The following is a 14,226-nucleotide window of genomic DNA, read 5'->3' as shown; positions in this document are numbered from 1 at the left end:
CTATTCAGTTGGACTAGTTTGAAACCAAATCGAAAAACTGGACTCATAAAATTGTTAATCTAACATCAAGCAGAACCAGAATTAATTATGTGAGACTGAACTGATAAAAAAACTAAAATGATTTTGCTTTTTTTTTTTTTTTTTGGCAGCTGGCCAGTACCGAACCCTTGACCTTGGTGTTATAAGCACCATTGATTTTTTTTTTTCTTGTTTAAAACATTGCTAATTCTTTTTGTTTTGTTTTCCAGACTTTAAAGAATTTTTTTTTTCTCTTTTAGGCTATTTGGTAAAGTACACATTTGTGAGTAAAACTGAAACATTAACTTTTCTACTTGATCCCTCCATGATTTTAAAAACATTCATGAAGGGCCGGCCCGTGGCTCACTCAGGAGAGTGCGGTGCTGATAACACCAAGGCCACGGGTTCGGATCCTATATAGGGATGGCCGGTTTGCTCACTGGCTGAGCGTGCTGCTGACAACACCAAGCCAAGGGTTGAGATCCCCTTGCCGGTCATCTCTAAAAAAAAAAAAAAAAAAAAAAATTCATGAGTAGTCTTATTTTATGGCAAAATAGTTATTTGCATAAATTCAATAAGGATCTGTGTGCATGTGTATGGTTTTTTGTGGGGTTTTTTGTTTTGTAACAAGACAAAATTGGAGACATTGGTTATTTTACCAAGGCTCTGACTACAGTCATATTTTCAGATATGACCAGAGAGCTTTAAGGAACTGAGGTTGACCTTTTATGAAGCCAATTAAAAGCCCCTTGGAAAGACTGGCGTGGTACCTTGTCTACATGATTACAGGGTTCCCGGCCTTGCAGTAAGTAAAGAATGTAAGTTTCTTTTGTTTTTTGTTTTATTTATTTTTAAGAATGTAACTTTCTGACAGGCCAGAACCTCCATATTTTGGGAACCTCTGGAAAAGAGAAATTCACCCAACTCATACAGGTAGTCAAGTGAGTCAAATCCTTGGCTAGGCTTCCTAAGCCCCAAGAGACTTTTAAAGTTCTAATCTGAGATTCCTTATAAAAGTCCCAACAAAGCCAATTTAAAAAGAGCCTATATGAGGGCCAGCCCATGGTTCACTCGGAGGAATGCAGTGCTGATAACACTAAGGCCACAGGTTCGAAACCTATATAGTGATGGACGGTTAGCTCACTGGCTGAGCATGGTGCTGACAACACCAAGCTAAGGGTTAAGATCCCCTTACCTCATCTTTAAAAAAAAAAAAAAAAAAAGATCCTATATGATAAGTCATTATTCTTGCTGTACTTTATGCAAATAATCAGGCCAGACACTAAACTTATTTTGCAAGTGAATTAGTGTTGTCATAAATATCTGTGGTTTAGAAGTAAGACTTGGACAGAGAAGAATTATATTTCAGAAGAAGAAAACTACAGTACACCTGTTATTAGATGCTAAACCTGTCCATTGTTTTTGAGTTTTTATTATCTGGATTGAATCCTGAATTTTTAATTTCCTCCAGTATCTGACTGAGTCTCCAGACTAACGTTTTCAGCTTTTGTTTTTTTTTTTTTTCTTTCTTCTTCTTCTCCCATACTTCTAACTTGGAATTGTTAGAAATTAAAGGCCCTGAAGGCTGAAGTGACCTTGGTTTTGAAGAAAATCACTGTTAACAACTTATATTTGGACAAACTATGTACACGTAAACTGCAATCCAGAAAAATCTGTCAGATTGCCTGTAAAGCTAGGGCTTACAGACCCCTCGGATCTGTTGCACAGATTGGGTTACAAATCCTCCACACGCAGGTCCGTGAGCTAGGTAATAGGAAAAAAAGGTTCTGGGAGACTTGGGTATAGAGAAATGAATGGATTTTAATCGGATCTAGGAGCAACTGTCCTAGCGGCTTTTCTGAGAGTTCTGAGAAGCACTGTGTCAACGAGTCCTCTGTCCAAAGAGTTGCAAGCTGTGCTAGGCCCAGTAGAGGCTGTGGAGTAAACTTTGACACAACCCCTACCCATGGAGGTGGAGGCTACACCTTTCCATGAGGGACAGGGACCTATCACAGAACAAGCTTGGTATACAGATGGCTCTAGCATGGGACCCTCAGCATCACGGACAGCTGTTGCTGTCCAGCCCTTAACAGATACTATGTGGTATGAAAATGGCACAGGGCAAAGCAGTCAATGGGCAGAATTGAAAGCTGTTTGGACGGTAATAAAAAATGAGCCTGGGCCATTAGCCATCTGTACTGACAGCTGGGCTGTGTACAAAGGTTTAACCCTTTGGGTTTCTACTTGGAAATATCAACGGTGGATGGCAGGCCACCGACCCCTGTGGGGACAAGCCATGTGGCAAGAATTATGGGAATTGGGCATGAGAAAGTAGTAACCCTTTTTCATGTCACAGGACATTTCTCCCTAGTCAGTCCAGGAAATGATGATGCTGATGCCTTTGCTAAGATAAGATGGCTGAAGAGAGGCCCAGCTACTGATGTAGCCCAATGGTTACATCGATGAATGCAGCATGCTGGCAGCAAAACCATGTGGATGGCAGCTCAAAGATGGGCCTTGCCTATAAAATGGGAAGATGTAGTAAATGCCTGTCATGCTTGTCCAGTATGTGCTCAAGACAGTCCACACTCCCAGTGGGTACCCCATGTAGACGGGCAAATAACATGAGGAAGGGTGCCCCTGATTCAATGGCAAGTGGACTTTGTCAGACCACTGCCAAGGTCAGAGAATTTCAGATACATCTTCACCGCTGTTGATACAGCTACTGTTCATCTGTTTGTATGGCCTTGTAAGGCCCCAGACCAGGTAAACACTGTGAAGGCACTGAATAGCCTTACAGACAAGTATGGCCAGCCTATAATCATAGAGAGCGACAATGGAACCCACTTTACTTGACATGAGGTTCAGAAGTGGGCTTTCCAGTTGTCTATTCAGTGGAAGTTACATATGCCATATCATCCCCAGGCAGCAGGGATGATTGAGCAATACAATGGTCTTTCTAAACAGGGGCTAAGGCTATCTGCCCAACCCCCATCCCTGAAGGGGTGGACATGGCAGTTATGGCCAACAGTCAGGATTCTAAATGCGAGACCACACAAAGGGCGGGCCCTCTCCAGTGGAAGCTCTGTTGCATAGGGCTGCAGCACCTATACAACTGCAAGTCACTACTAGAGATGAGCTTTTGAAGCCAGGATATGGCAAGAATGGAAATATTCTCTTACCAGCCCCAACTTGTTTACAACAGGGACAGATGGTACAATGGGAATGGCCTTGGAAAACAGAAGCCCCCCATATACACTGGGTAGGCCTAATAGGGCCTTGGGGGAAAGGATTAGAGGAAGACTTGCAAATTTCACCTTGGGTGACAAGTACTTGGCCTCCTCCAGTAAAGGTAACATGGTCTGGAACAGATAAGTGCTCTATTCCAAAAGGCACATTTGTACTATCATTATGGCCAATTATGAGTTCCCCTATACTGTTACACATAGAACCTACAGATCCAACAGTACTAGCAGATGATGTATGGTATCATAAACCAGATAAGATACCTATTCTTGCAACCATCCTTTCCCAGGATGGAAAACTAGCATGTATCTTTCCAGAGGGGTGAGAACTCCCCCTATTGGTACCAATAACCCTTCTGTCTTTTCACCCATAGTGTTCTGGCTGCGGGCACCAGAGTCAACTGGATACAGACGTACGTTCGTGTGACCGATGTGTTGGCTTATTGAATATACACTGAACTTCATACCAATGATGACTACTAACCGGACATGTGCGGCTTATAATTGAAAAAACAAAAATACAGGACAAACCTTAAGGACAAGCTTTAAGGCATATTGGACAGACGATAGGTTGTATGAATGTAAGGGTCACTTATCCTTGGTAAGGGAACATCGTGGAAGATTCTGAATGCATAGATTATATGGCAAAGGACCCTGAAGGGGTGGATTGTTGGGAAAAATAGGAAAGTGTCAGGGCCCCTCGGATGTTCAGAGTCTTGCTGAGCATTTACTGTGAAAATCCTCAGGTGTTCCTTGTTACTACTTAATGTAAGCTGTGTATGGGCACCCAGGTGTCCAAGGTTGTGGACTTAAGTATAAAAGACTAATAGCTCTGATCCACAGTGCTTCTCAGAACTCTCAGAGAAGCCACTAGGACAGTTGCTCCTAGATCTGATTAAAACCCATTCATTTCTCTATACCCACGTCTCCCAGAACCTTTTTTTTTTCTATTACCTAGCTCACAGACCTGCGTGTGTAGGGTCTGTAACCCAATCTGTGCAACAGACCCGAGGGGTCTGTAAGCCCTAGCTTTACATTGCCACAGCCAGGTTACTCCAACTGAAGATGCTCCAGAGACTCTAGAGAAACTAGCTTATAGACAATTCCAGACATTAACCTTTGTTTTCTTTTGTTTTCATAGAAAATCTGTTATTAAATACCTGTACACTTAACAGTACAGAGACCTAGCCTTGATGGGACCCCATCTGCAATGCCACTTCCTAGAATGAGACACAACTGTTAACCAATCTGACATTCTCAGGACTAAGAGACTGATTCAAGAAAATATGAAATGATGTATTCAGGGGCCGGCCCATGGCTCACTCGGGAGAGTGCGGTGCTGATAACACCAAGGCCATGGGTTCGGATCCTCTATAGGGATGGCCAGTTGGCTCACTGGCTGAGCATGGTGCTGACAACACCAAGCCAAGGGTTAAGATCCCATTACCGGTCATCTTTAAAAAAAAAAAAAAGTAATGATGTATTCAAATTTGTTTTTTCTGCTTGTTCCAATTTATGCTTTTTCTTTTGCCTTTCTCTTATTTAAATACTTCAACCCAAATCTCTCCATAGCTACCTATCTTATTTTAATATGTGAAACTTACTAAAAATTAAAGTTCCAAAGAGGCGGGGGTGGCTGTGGAAAAGCAAAATATTTCACCCACAAAATATATTTCTTTGACATATTTCAAGATGGCTAATTCAGAAAGACTGGGAAAAAAAGATTAGTTAGAAGACCATTTCTCTGTAAAAAGAAATCTGCATCTGTAAATGCAAACAGCCAGGCTTCTGAGCTGCCCCTCCTCTGGCTACTATCTATGCTTCTGAAGGCAGCTGTGAGACTACCTGAAGTATTTTCATTTGCATACAAGATGTCGCTTGCTAACTTTTTTTTTTTTTTTTTTAAGATAACCGGTAAGGGGATCTTAACCCTTGATCTGGTGTTGTCAGCACCACGCTCACCCAGTGAGCAAACCAGCCATCCCTATATGGGATCCAGACCCGTGGCCTTGGTGTTATCAGCACCGCACTCTCCCGAGTGAGCCACGGGCCGGGCCGGCCCTGCCCCCCCCCGCCCCCCCCCGTAGTTAACTTTAACTTCTGACTTCCTTCTTTCACCTGTAAGGACATGCCCCGCATTCCCCCCCACCCCTCCACCCAACTTCAGAGAAACCTTGTCTCAGGCCGTTATTCTCAGGCTCGTAACTCTCCTCACCTTCTCTCTTAGAAACACTGGTATATAAGTTTTGTACCCCCAATGGAATTAAGGACAGTACCTGTATTGGTACGTTTACATTACTTACAACAAAATACTAGAAACTGGGTGATTTAAAAAGAAAACAAAATTTATTGCTTACAGTTTCTGAGGCTGGGAAGTCCAAAGTTCATCTGGTGGTAGCAACAGTAACCCAGGGGTCTCACATTGCAAGATGGTGGAAGCAGAGAGAACAGAGAGCAAGACAGACTCTCCTCTTCTTTTAAAGCCCTCAGAACCAAGCACCTGATCACCATTTTTAATCCATCCACTACTGCATGGTCCTACAATCCAATCACCTCTTCGAGGCTCCCCTTTTCAATTGTTATAAAAGGATTTCCCACCCTCTTTACAGTCACAGTGGGGGCTAAGCTTCTAATACATAAAACTTGAGGGACACAATCAAAGCTTCAGTGAGTTTTGGGGGGATATAATTCAATCCACTACAGTACTCTCTTGTGATTCCTCTGTGCTTTGCCTTCTCCCAGAACAATAAATAATAAAATTTTTTATGCCTTTTCTTCATATTACCAAAAAAAGAAAGAAAGAAAAGCTAGGCAAAGTTTCCTTCCAATTCAGCCCACATGTAGCAAAAATAATAATAACTATAGTATTAGCTATTATTTACTGAGTGTACACTATGTGCACTCACTGAGCTAAGTGGTTTATAACCATTAAAATTCAATAGTCATAACTCAACAAAAAGACAGTCCATTGTAAACATGGTCAAAGGATTTAAATAGACATTTCTCCAAAGATATACAAATGGCCAACAAGCACATGAAAAGATGCTCAACATCCCTAGTCATTAGAGAAATGCAAATAAAAACCACAAGGAGATACCACTTCACACCTAATAGGATGGCTGCAATAAAAAAAAAAAATAATAATAACAAGTGCTGTCAAGGATGTGGAGAAATCAGAACCCTCATACATTGCTGGTGAAATGTAAAATGGTGCAGTCACTACAGAAAACTGTATGGCAGTTTCTCAAAAAATTAAATACAGAATTACTATATGACCCAGAAATTCCACTCTTAAATACAGATCCAAAAGAATTAAAAATAGGTATTCAAACAAATACTGTACATGAATGTTCATAGCAGCATTATTCACAACAGCCAAAGGTGGAAATGACCAACTGATCATCAACAGATAAATGGATAAACAAAATGCAATATATCCATACAATGCAATAATATTAACTCATAAAAAGGAAAGTTCTGACACATGCTACCAAATGGACAAACCTCAGCATGACACTAAGTGAAAGAAGCCAGACACAAAAGGTCACACATCTTATGATTCCATTTATTTAAAATATACAGATTTAGGGCCGGCCCGGTGGCGCACTGGATAAGTGCGCCGCTTGGGAAGCGCGGCGGCGCTCCCACCCGAGGGTTCGGATCCCACATACAGACCGGTTCCCGCTCACTGGCTGAGCGAGGCGCGGGAGCAACGCCGAGAGTTGCAATCCCGTTGCCGGTCCCCGGTCCGGTACGGGGGCGACACTGAGGGTTGCGATCCGTTGCCAGACACGGAAAAAGACAAAAGACAAAAAATAAAATAAAATAAAATATACAGAATTAAATCCACAGAAACAGAAATTATAACAACATCACATAAAAATATTCTATAGTCTATCTTACAGGATCATCATAACATTATGGGCTGGCAGACTAATGACAAATGTCAATGATCAACTTTTAAAATTCCTACATAAAATACAACCTTTGAGTAGAGACAGAGGTAAAAAAGATTATCCAACTAAGCCTTATTAGTTGACAACTAAGCATTTTTTGTTGTTGTTGTCCTTTTTGAGACCGGCCGCACCGCGCTCAGCCAGTGAGCGCTGTGAGCGCACTAGTCATCCCTATATAGGATCCGAACCCGTGGTGGGAGCGCTGCTGCGCTCCCAGCACCGCACTCTCCCGAGTGCGCCACGGGCTCGGCCCGACAACTAAGCATTTTTAACATGAAATTAGATAACCATCTCAGAAAACATACTGTGCACTGACTAAAAAGATATAATAAACATCAAGTCTGGGTCTAAACTAAAAGGCTAAGTTAGTTCTGTGGTGGTTCTGTACTGTCTACCATTCAGGTACAATACTTCAGCTTCCTGTCATTACATATTAGTTACAGATGAATTTCACTGTTTTCATCAAATGTAATGGAGCTTCTTGTGATAAGATCCTTGCAGGACATGCAGGTTGGCTACAATTGCACTTTACTACAGAGATGTAAGAAGATAACTGCTGTAAACTAGATGCCCCCTCAACCTCAATGAAGCTTAATCCTCACTGTAAATGTTGAGGATGGGAAACCCTATTATGGTAATTGAAAGGTGGGGCCTTGAAGAGGTGATTAGATTGTAGGACCATGCAGTAGTGAATGGATTAAGAATGGTGGTCATAGACGTGGTTCTGAGGGCTTTAAAAGGACAGGGCATTAGGAACTGTCTTTCTCTGATCTCTCTGCTTCCACATCTTGCAGTGTGAGACCCCTGGGTCACTGTTGTCATCGCCAGAGGACTTTGGACTTCCCAGTCTCAGAAACTGTAAGCAATAAATTTCATTTTCTTTCACCCAGTTCCCGGTATTTTGTTTTAAGCAACAGAAACAGACTAAAATGGTAACCAAACAAGGTAAACAGAAGAGACACTTGAGCCACACACCAAAGCACATTTTTAAGTAATGTAACAGTAGACAAGGAAGAGCCATCAGTGCACTAACCACAATGACATGCTATAATCAGAGACCAAGGGGATAATTTAAGGAAAAGTACTGCTCTACTAGGAAGTAATATCATTGGCAGCACCTCCAAGTACAAGACACATTCACTTATCTATCTTGACTCCCACAGGCATATAATGGCGTTATCACATCCTTCTCAGTCCCGATACACTTTAGCTAATTCTAAAGAAGAAAACACACACACACACTTCACAACTTGTAATCACGTCATCTTGCTTATGAACTAATGCAAAAATCCTCCTTCTTACCAGCAAACCAAGTTTATTATTTAGGATGTGGGCCAGTAAGAATCCCTATGTAACCCCTGAAGATCCCCAAAAACCTCCAATGAGCTTTGTGCCTAACCACAAATTAGTCACAGGACAATGGCTGCAGAAGTTGCCTTTGAGCTATCCTCAGACCCTGCAGAATGTTTTAAGGCCCTGGGCTACTACAGAATCTGTGCAGAAGATGATGTACATTTCAGGAACTTCTACAGATTGCAATGGTGGATATGAACATGGACAGTGAATGCTGGCCTCTGGCCAATCCTTAATACCCAGCAACCAAAGATAAAATGTTTACAAACTTCAAATCTTTAGAAATATTTCAGAATCAATTCAACTTAGCCTGGTTGGCCTGGGTTTCCAAGGTGAGTATGGGCTCACTAAGTTTCCTATTTGGTATATGAGCCTGAAGTCACTTTGTAGCCTAATAATGTCATGAGGTAAGAGACAGGGATAATTAACTAACTTGTGACGTCTAGAAAAAATAAAATGGTAGGCTATCCGGTTAGCTCACTTGGTTAGAGAGTGGTGCTGACACCACCAAGGGCAAGGGTTCTAATCCCCACACTGGCCAGCCTCCAAAAAGTAAAATAAAATGGAAGTTAAGACCCTTCCTGAGGGACAGTTCACTTCAGTTATTTCAACCTATATTTGGTATTATATGAAACTGATAATATATGAAGGGAGAGAAAATGGAGTCAAACACATTTCTTCAACCAACTTTACTTCCTGTTCTGACCATGTATTCCAGCTACCTGTGGAAATATTTAAAGCATACATCAGGCACTCAAACTTTCTTCAATGAGGGGCCGGCCCAGTGGCGCACTGCTACAGTGCGCCGCTTGGGAAGCACAGTGGCGCTCCCACCAAGGGTTCGGATCCCACATACAGACCGGCCGCTCACTGGCTGAGTGAGGTGCGGGGGCAACACCGAGGGGTGCGATCCCGTTGCCGGTCCCAGTCGGTACGGGCGCGACACTGAGGGTTGCGATCTGTTGCCGGTCACAAAAAAAGAGACAAAAAGGGAAAAAAAAAAAAAAAAAAACTTTCTTCAATGAGTGAAGGATACAGAAGGTAAGCCGTAACCAGCAGCGTATACATGTAAAACATTTTTAAATGAAAAAAAGTACCCTGAATTTCGATCAAAGTGTACTGAAAATGATCTGCACTACTGACACATTTTTCATAGACATTTACAACCCATTCTTAAGATCTGCAAGTGTGACTGGAAAGAACTGTGTAAAATAAATGCTCCTTCCACACTGGATAAATGAAAACTCCTCGGTAAACCATTTTCTTTTCAATCATTTGCACTACAAGTATCCTGCTCACAATATAGGAAAAGTCATTAGAGGAAGCATCATCCCTCAATACAAGAGGCCAAGTGCTACCTTCAGGTGAACACATAATAAAACCACCATTTAAAAGTAACCAAGCTGGGCTGGCCCGGTGGCGCACTCGGTAGAGAGCGGCGCTTGGGAGCGCAGCTGCGCTCCCGCCGAGGGTTCGGATCCCATATAGAGACTGGTCCGCTCACTGGTTGAGAGCAGTGCGGGCGCGACACCGAGGGTTGCGATCCCGTTACCGGTTGCGATCCCATTACCGGTCACGAAAAAAGACAAAAAGGAAAATAAATAAATAAATAAATAAAAGTAACCAAGCTTCCTCAGAAAACACAGAATTATCATGACCCAGCAATTCCAATAGTGGGTATATAACCAAAAGAGCTGAAAGCAGGGATGCAAACAGATATTTGTACACCAATGTTCATAGCATTATATGCAATAGACAAAAGATGGAAGCAACTCAAATGTCCATTGACAGACGAATGGATAAACAAAATGTGGTGTACACATATAATGGAATATTATTCAGCCTCAAGAATGAATGAAATTCTGACAAATGCTACAGGTAAGGATGAATCTTCAAGACATTATGCTGAGTAAAATAAGCCAGACACAAAAAAAATACCGTATGATTCCACTTATATATGAGGTACTTAGAGTAGTCAAATTCATACAGACAGAAAAGTAGAATGGAAGTTGCCAGGGACTGGGCAGAGAAGGAGGATTGAGGAGTTAACGTTTAGCACCCTACTAACCACCCTACTAACATGTCTTGCATGACAGGCGAAGAGTTATTGTTTAATAGGGACAAAGTGGGACAAAGTTTCAGTTTGGGAAGATAAAAAACTTCTCGAGATAGATTGTGGTTACACAGCAATGTGAATATACTTAATACAATTGATGCATATATTTAAAAATGGTTAAAATGGTAAATTTTTGTTATGTATATTTTGCCAAAATAATTTTTAAAAAGGAACCGAGCAAGAAAGATGGTCAAACCTTTGTGGCAAAAACATATCAATAAATGTGGTAATAAAAGACGCCCGGCTGGCTCAGTCGGTAGAGCATGAGACTCTTAATAAATGTGGTAATAGTCTGTAGCAGGCATGCTTCACTGTCATCCTCCACAGCCTAGATGACCTACCTAGAAAGTCAAGACCTCAGAACAGAAAGCATGGACATGCCATTTTCATGTTGCTGCAGATACACACTAAGCAACTGAAGAAGCTGAATTATATTCCACAGGAGGTCATTTGCTAATATAATGAATAGACTCTCCTTCCCAACAATTAAATCAGAAAAATACAAGCTTTTCCTTCCAGTTTCCAATTAAAGCAGCAAGACTTGAAATAATCAGTTTTACTTCTAACAGAGAAGCATGGTGGATCTGAAAGAGTAACTTTTAGCTCCCAACTTTAATATGGCTGGCTAGTCAAGTCAGTTGGTTAGAGTACAGCCTTGTAACACCAAAGTCAGGGGTTATCTTGCTTTATACATAATACACAAAAGTTCAACAAACTAAAATTCCCTCCCCTCCTGCCATTCACTAGTATCTGTATCTAGATCAGCCTCCAGGGCTATGCTGCTGTTTTAGCCAGTAACCTAAGTCTCCCTCAGGCCCCAGCTGTTTCTCTCAGTTCTAGTTGTTTCACTCCTGGTTTCTAAGAGGATCCTGTCAATATTTAGAGGTAATGCCAGTACGAACTGTGGGTTCAACAGGTGCTTTGAGGGCACTTGAGCACTGAGCAGCTTTCAACTGTTTTCCAGAGTTAATTGGTTTTGGCTTCACAATTGGCTGTCTTGACTTCTACAAGTTAGTGTGCCACGTATGCGCAGTACTTCAGCTTTATGCTAACCAGGAAACCAAGTGTGCTCATAGGACAAACCCTTAGCAAAAGTTTTCAGTCCTATTAACAGGACCTCAGAAGCTCTGTTAAATCACAGGAGCAATAAACCTTCCATAAACCCTATAGAAGTAACCCACTAACCAAATCTTCATCTAAATCACTGTTATATCAAACCTAAGTTTCAACCAATTCATGCTGCTTTATTACAACCAAGAGCGGGGTAGAGCAGAAAGAACCACCAGGCAGCGAAAATTTAAAGAAGGCATCCAACAGAGCTGGATCTGAATCCAGCCTTCGCTATTCACTCGCTCTGTGGCCTTTGTAAATTATTTAAACTCTTAATTTACAAAAGAAGAAATGGGAGGATTAAAGAAATGATGCACGCAAAAAAATCGTAGCACCTTGCCTAGCCCACTAAAAGAGGTCAATAAAGAGTCACATTAGCACTAATTAGGACACGACTCACTTCTTGCTTTGTTCAGTTTTTATAACACATAAGAAAAGTGACAATTTATATCATTTTTGGACTTTTTAAAGTAACCTAATGCTACCATCTGAGACCTGGCTGAGAAATATAAACTAATGAATGTCCAGAAATCTTAGATGAGTCAGCAAAACGTAATGCCCCCCAAATAAAAAGCTTAACATGGACTAATTATGAACACATAATGGCAATTACAATTTCAAAATCAGCAATCTTCTATCTAGTACCACTCTAAATTTGGTCTGAAAATCCAAGTATTAAGGAAATGCAAAGATCATAACCCCAAAAATACCTTTCCCCAATATTCTCAAATCACCTTAACTCAAACTGGAAGGTATGAGACAGACTAATAATTTGAAGTCAGCATTAAGAAATAATTTCTTAAAGCAGAACCCCAACTCTCTCCCATCAGCATAAAGCCCATATCAGGTGGAACACGAACATTTCTCAGTGAGAAACTGCAATTCTAACAAAGTCCAGATAACTTAGACTTTATCATGGCTATTCATCACCTTTTGGTCCAACTGAAAACACACAAACAAGCTCCTGGTTCTCCCCCAAACACCCTGAACTCTACATTATCACTGACCTAACTCAAAGCAAGATATCTTTGGTGTTCGGTCCTCTCTTGCTTCATTTACCCCAGGTAAATTACGTACAGGAACCCCCTGAACAGAGGATAAATAAATATTACAGGCATGCTTTATCAATGGAACGGACTAAAAACGATAATCAAATTATTAAAAGAAATTGAGAAATGAAAAAGATCCACTTTCTAAAAGAACCCTATCATCTTGGATGCATTAGGAGAAAGATACCACCCTAGCCCACCCTATACTCTGACTGGGTCTACCTTTCTGCTTTAATTCAAGTCCAAACCACATCTATTGTATTGCTCTGCCTCTCTTTACCTTAATTTCCATTCTGTTTTCTCCCTCAATTCCAAGAATGCCCCTCTTTCCCTTTTTTTCAAATCCCATTACTGCCGCCAAATCCTAAGGATCTCAGACACCCACGCAAATGACCTTACGCATCCCTACTGCATTCCCAAGTCATTGTACTTATCCAAATAATCCATTCTTTCATTCTTTCCGACCTCGCTTGTTGTTTCCTTAAAATCCAGTACCCCACACACGCTCACACCAGAGTCTCCACTCGATCCATTGTTTCCCCGGCCTATCCCTCTAGAAACTACCCAGCTCGGACCCGTGTGCCTTGCCCGCCCCACTAACCCAAGAAACCTTCCACCCTCGGGGCACTCCAGGTCCCAAAATGCTCACGTCTCCCTTTCCTCGGGACCCCAACCCCCAACAACTGCCCCCTCCTTTTCCCTCCCCAGAACCCACTCTCTGCCCCTCCATGCTCCTCTTAGCCCCCGCCAAACCCTCCACCCAACACCCCAGCCTCACCTCGCCGGACCTCTGCAGTCGCCGCGTCCCCCGAGTTCCGGGCTCTGCGTCCCGGACGCTCCAGGGTCTGAGGAAAGGAAAGGCGATCCTCCGCCTCCTTCGCCTCCTCTTCTAGAGCCGCCGCCGTCGCCGCCGCGCTCCTCCCCCAGCGCTCCCAGAGCCGCACGCCGCCCCGCCCCCACCGCCGCCTTCCCCGTTTCCCTCCTCGGCTGAGAGGCGTTCAGGGAATCGCAGTCGTGGCTGGGGGCCGAAGTGCGGATCCACACCGACCCTCGCAGGGGCTCGAGCTGCTCGCCCCGCCCCGGAGCCCGCTCGGGCGCGTGCGCGCCAGCCAGCCAGCGCGCAGGGCGCGTACCCGCGCAGGCGCGAACCCGGAGCGCCGAGCTCGAGGCCGTTACGGCCAACGGGCGCGCGAGCGAGGCCCAAGCGCGAGGTGGCCCGCGCGCCGGAGACCTGTGAGGGGAGAGGCTCGGGGCGGGAGGCAGGCTCCTGTCGGTCGGGTTACCGCTCCTCTCGGGCCCTCGCGTCTCGCACTGCCCGCCGGCTCGCGCGTCTGAATTGCGGGAGCTCGGACGTTGCTAAAAATTGGGAATTAGGGCGG

The 14,226-nt window shown here is 43.1% G+C and overlaps 1 protein-coding gene across 1 annotated transcript in view; it reads right to left on the bottom strand.

Moving 5' to 3' along the window:
* SPATS2 (spermatogenesis associated, serine-rich 2) overlaps window positions 1-13,900 on the bottom strand; it is a 132,209-nt gene extending 118,309 nt beyond the window's left edge. Inside the window, exon 1 of the mRNA XM_008582746.1 lies at window positions 13,626-13,900. The gene's annotated coding sequence lies outside the window, so the exon portion shown is untranslated. The remainder of the gene's footprint in view (window positions 1-13,625) is intronic.
* Between the last annotated feature and the right edge of the window lie 326 nt (window positions 13,901-14,226).

This window comes from Galeopterus variegatus, unplaced genomic scaffold, assembly GCF_000696425.1.
Source record: "Galeopterus variegatus unplaced genomic scaffold, G_variegatus-3.0.2 Scaffold95, whole genome shotgun sequence".
Classification (NCBI taxonomy): Eukaryota; Metazoa; Chordata; class Mammalia; order Dermoptera; family Cynocephalidae; genus Galeopterus; species Galeopterus variegatus.
This window is presented reverse-complemented; position numbering and strand designations above follow the sequence as displayed.